Source organism: Neoarius graeffei, chromosome 13, assembly GCF_027579695.1.
Source record: "Neoarius graeffei isolate fNeoGra1 chromosome 13, fNeoGra1.pri, whole genome shotgun sequence".
Lineage (NCBI taxonomy): Eukaryota > Metazoa > Chordata > Actinopteri > Siluriformes > Ariidae > Neoarius > Neoarius graeffei.
Genome location: NC_083581.1, coordinates 81,297,482 through 81,302,741, shown reverse-complemented (window position 1 = coordinate 81,302,741; position 5,260 = coordinate 81,297,482).

The window sequence follows — 5,260 nt, the reverse complement described above, 5'->3', positions numbered from 1 at the left end:
GTTCTCATTCGAGCACGACGTGAGAAAGCTTTGGTGGTTTTTTTTTTTTTACTTTTGTGGTTTCCTGCAGGTGTGGCAAACGATGTTTGTTATCATTTTAGCATGATTAAAGATGCTGCCTTTATAAGAAAGCATGTGTTTTTTGAAACTGGGGAACTGGGGGTGCGTCAACCTGGTTGGAGTATAGAAGGGGGTGCGCGGCCAAAAAGACTAGTCTTTTCTTCGTCAGTGCCAACATCCTCACAAGATTTTAAAATGTAACTGGATTACATTAATACTATGTGAATTGCTTACACTCACTCAACATAATTCAAACTAATAATCAAATCCATGTTTAAATCACATTTAGCATAAGCAATGAAATCATGTTTCGATAAGAATTGACATTTTTATGTAAGCTATGTGTAATATTTTCTCTCCCTTTTTTCCATGTGGTGAAAGAACAAACCACAGTAAAAAGCAGTTTCTAATGTGCCTGTGCATTGTGGATAATGTAGTTTCTCACCTTTGCGTGACTCTTCAGCAGTGTCTAAGCTGTCTTCTCCCATAATATGCTCAGGTTTTATATGTCCTGCGAGACAAATACATATTCACGGCCACTGATTAGTCACATACTCTTGCCTTATTAAGGAGGGCCTAACGAGAGCTCCTTGCTTTAACTGCAAAATAAAACTTAAAAAAAATTTCATCCTGCAAAAAATACGAGCTCCGTCTTTGAAGTCTCTCTGCAAAAATGTACTATAATTGTACAAGATCCACTGCAACCATGACCAGGATAAAGCTCCTACAGAAGAAGATTTTATATATCAATGGCGACTCCTCCATTGAGGAAAGGGAGGAAGATCCTCCCTTAAAATTTTAAAGAAAGAATTTCCAGGACACATTAGTTTAAAAAAATGCATATAATTAATAGACAAACATTTAAAACATGTCAAAACAGTTGAAATAACTATATTTTATCAATTAAAAATGGAAGAAAAACTCGCCAAAATATCGTCCTCCCTAACCTCCTCATTGACATCCATTGTATGCGCTCAGAACATGGGCGATTCGCGGGCTCCTCTTTTAACATGGGAGTGAATGGGCGAAAGGGAGGCGATTCCTCCGTTTGGGCGGGTCTATTTGCCTGTCATCAAGCAGCCAATCAGCAGAGCTGCATTCGTCAGTGCGGCCAATCAGAATGAAGGGATGAGTTGGCGGGTTGAAATCATAGCATACTTACTGTCAGTGTCACTGCCGAGCCAGAGTAGTGTCGTTTTGAGTAGTGCGGACAGCGGAGAATTTGACTAATTGTTGGCTATTGCTTTGTTGTAGTTTATCAACTTAATAAAACGCGATGGAGGAACGTGACATTGTGTACACAATGTTAAACACGCCATTTCAAACACTGGGTTATGAGGAGAAGGTTAGAATCAAAACCGAAGGGAGACCAGTTCCCCAACTTAACATTCAGAAACCGAATGGTAAGCTAAGTGTGTTTAACACCAACACCTCGTGGTATCGGAGATACCCATGGCTAACAGGCAGTGTCACAACCAAACGGCTGTATTGCTGGCCTTGCCTGTTGATGGGTAGCAAATCCCAAACATGGTCTGTGCAGGGATTTAATGACATTAAAAATTTGGACAGGGCCACCAAGCGCCATGACCAGACCAAGGAACACGTTGGTGCAGCTATTCGCCTGAAATTGCTAGGCAGTGTGCCAGTTGACCAGCTAGTGGACGAGGGCGTGCGGATACAAGTGGCACAGCACAATGCTAAAGTGCGTCGCAACAGAGATACACTGAGGCGTCTGATTGATGCTGTGGCGTATTTGGGCATGCAGGAGCTGGCATTTAGGGGGCGGGATGAAGGGCCAAATTCAGACAACAAGGGAAACTATAGGGAGCTGACGGAACTGATTGCACGGTATGACAATTTGCTGGCAGAGCAGTTGCAGTCTTCTGGTGTTTTTAGTGGCATGTCCTGTGGCATCCAGAACGACTTGATCTGTGCAATCGGCACGTCAATCAGCCACTAAATATCGAAAGAATTAAACGTGACTCCATTTTTTTCATGGCAGATTGACGAAACCACTGATATAAGCTGTCATTCCCAGCTCTCAATTATCGCGAGGTTCGTGGACAGTCAGGGCATTATTCAGGAACGTTTTCTGGGCTTTTTCGACGTGTCTAGTGGGAGGGATGCGCAGTCATTGTTTCAGTTTGTGCAGTCCGAGATGTCCCCTTACAACTTCGCTGAGAAGTTGGTTGCACAAACTTACGATGGTGCTGCGGTGATGGCCTCGGCTCTCAATGGACTGCAGGCTAAAGTGAGAGAGGTTGCTCCAGCCGCTACTTTTGTTCACTGTCACGCCCACCGCCTGAATCTCGTCCTTAGTCAAGGTGTCAAGGCCATACCCAAAGCGCGAGTCTTTTTTGCAAACCTGGGTGGGTTCACGTCATTCTTTTCCAAATCAAGTAAGAGGGTGGCACTACTTGAGGAATCTGATTGCGCGAGAATGCCAAAGACCGCTCCAACACGTTGGAATTTCTCATCCAGGGTCGTGAATACCGTCGCAGGTAACCATGAAAAATTGCTTAACACGTTTACCCGCATTCTAGAACATCCTTCTATGGATGATGAAACAACTCAATTGGCGGATGGCCTGAAGGCAAAATTGGAAGACTTTGAGTTCATGTTCTTGCTTTTTACTTTTGAGGAGCTGTTTGCACAGACCGACATTTTATTTAACATACTGCAACAGAAAGTCATGGATGTTGCCTTCTGCAAACAGCGCATAGAAAACTTTATGCAGTTGCTTAATGAGCTGAAGTCAGACAGGGCTTTTGAGAAAACATACAGCAAAGCTGCCAGTCTCACAGAAGACCCCGAATTTGGTCACAGGAGAAAGAGAAGGCAGGGTGAGCAAGACCATCGCCAGGTCTATAAAACTCTCTGTGACTCAGTGCATGACAGCATCAAGGCCCAACTCACACAGCGCTTCCAGCAGCTTGGCCGTTTGCATTTCATGGAGCTGTTAGACTTTGACAAATTTGAATCATTTAAAGCAGAATTCCCTTCTCATGCATTGTCCAACTTGTCAGAGACACATGGGAATTTCTTTGATGAGGCCAAACTGAAGGTGGAACTGCAGCATTTCTACAGTGATGCAGAGATCCACTCTTCCCGAAAACTGTGTGAGGTTATCAGCTTCATAAAGTCAAACGGGCTTGATGAGGCAATGTCTCAGGTGTATAGACTCATGTGTCTGATTGCCACCATTGGTGCCACCTCAGCAGGAGTTGAGAGGAGCTTCTCATGTCTGAAGCGCATAAAAAGCTTCACCAGAAACACAATGGGACAAGAGAGGTTGAAACGTTTAGCAGTCATGTCAATTGAAAGGAGGATGCTTAAATCACTTCAACAAGATCCCCAGTGGTTTGATTTGATTTGATTTATTAAGGATCCCCATTAGCTGGTGCCTTAGCAACCAGCTAGTCTTCCTGGGGTCCGCATTAAAATAAACATACAACAATTATAAATATAAAATGAATACACATCACATCAAGCAATGAGCAACAAATAAAATACATACATTGAGAAAACAATAACAGCATTCCAGACAACGGAAACATACAGTAAATTACTGTGTTAAGTAAACCTTAAGAATTCTTTTAAAAGATAATTTGCTAAGAATACAGAGGGTTTGGGGCAGGTTATTCCACAAAGTCAGTGATCTAAAAATAAAAGATCTCATTAATGCATTGTTTTTGTTTTTTGAAGTGGGTAATTCAAGCTGTCCATTACTGGAAGCTCTAGTGCAATGATTATGCATAGTATTACTAAAAACTATTTGTTCGTGTATAAAAATTGGCATTTTAGAGGTCATAACTGACTTGAACAGCACAAGTGTATTACACTTCAACCTATTTTCAACAGTAAGCCAAGACAGGCAGGCATGCATTCGGCTTACATTAGACCTTGGTGAGCAGCCCAGAACTAACCGTGCTGCTCTGTTCTGAACTACCTGGAGCTTCCTGAGGTCACCACTGTTAGCAGATGACCACACCATGGAGCAATAATCAAGATGACATAATACCAAACTCTGAACTATCTGATTTAAAAGTGGACGGGCAACAAAAGAAGCACATTTCCTACAAATACCTATTGCTCTTCCCATTTTTAAAAGTATATAACCAATGTGCTTAGACCAACACAGAGTGCAGTCCAGCATCACTCCAAGGAGTTTAGTACTTTCAACTTGTTGAACTGCCAAGCTACACAATTTTAAATCAAGCTTTGGGCTTGTAGATAACCTGTGCCTGGTTCCCAGCACAATACATTTAGTCTTAGAGATGTTAAGCACGAGTCTGTTACATACTACCCAGTCATACACCACATTTAATTCACTGCTCAAAACTTCATTAAGTACATCACATGATTTTGCAGAACAATACAATGTTGAATCATCCGCGAATAAAACAGTTGTGGCACTTTTGGTAGCCCAAGGTAAGTCATTAGTAAATACAGAGAAGAGCAAAGGTCCAAGGCAACTACCCTGTGGGACGCCACACTCTAGACCTCTGCTACTCGACAGGCTGCCATTAAGATATACCTTTTGTGATCTGGAGGACAAATAACTTATCCATTTTAGAGCAGAAGAGTTAAAACCATAACATTTAAGTTTTTCAACCAGTAGTAAATGGTCAAGCACATCAAATGCCGCACTAAAGTCTAGCAGCACAGCTCCCACCAGCATTGAGTTATCTATAGCCTTAAGCCAATCATCAGTCATCTGTATCAGTGCAGTAGAAGCGGAGTGACCAGCTCTATAGGCATGTTGAAAGTTAGTTAGCAAATTGTTTGATATAAAATAAGCTTGAATTTGTGAATACACCAACCTTTCCATGATTTTGCTCAAAACAGGTAAAATACTAATGGGTCTAGAATTCTTTTCATTAAAAGCTGCCTTGGTATCCTTAGGCAGAGGAATAACCTTTGCCTCTTTCCACCTCTTTGGACATAGGCCCACCTCCAAACTTCTATTAATAATGTGGCATATAGGAGATGCAATGATACCTGCAGTCAATCTCAGCACTTTACTGTCAAGGTTATCTAGTCCTGCTGTCTTACTATCAGGAAGAGAGCGGAGTAACCGCTCCACTTCACTGACTTCAATCTGAAGAAATTTAAATTCACACCTTTTGTCTTTCATTATTATTTTCTTAATACAGTCATTTGCTTTGCTGTTGTTTGTAATAGTCATGTCCTGCCTTAG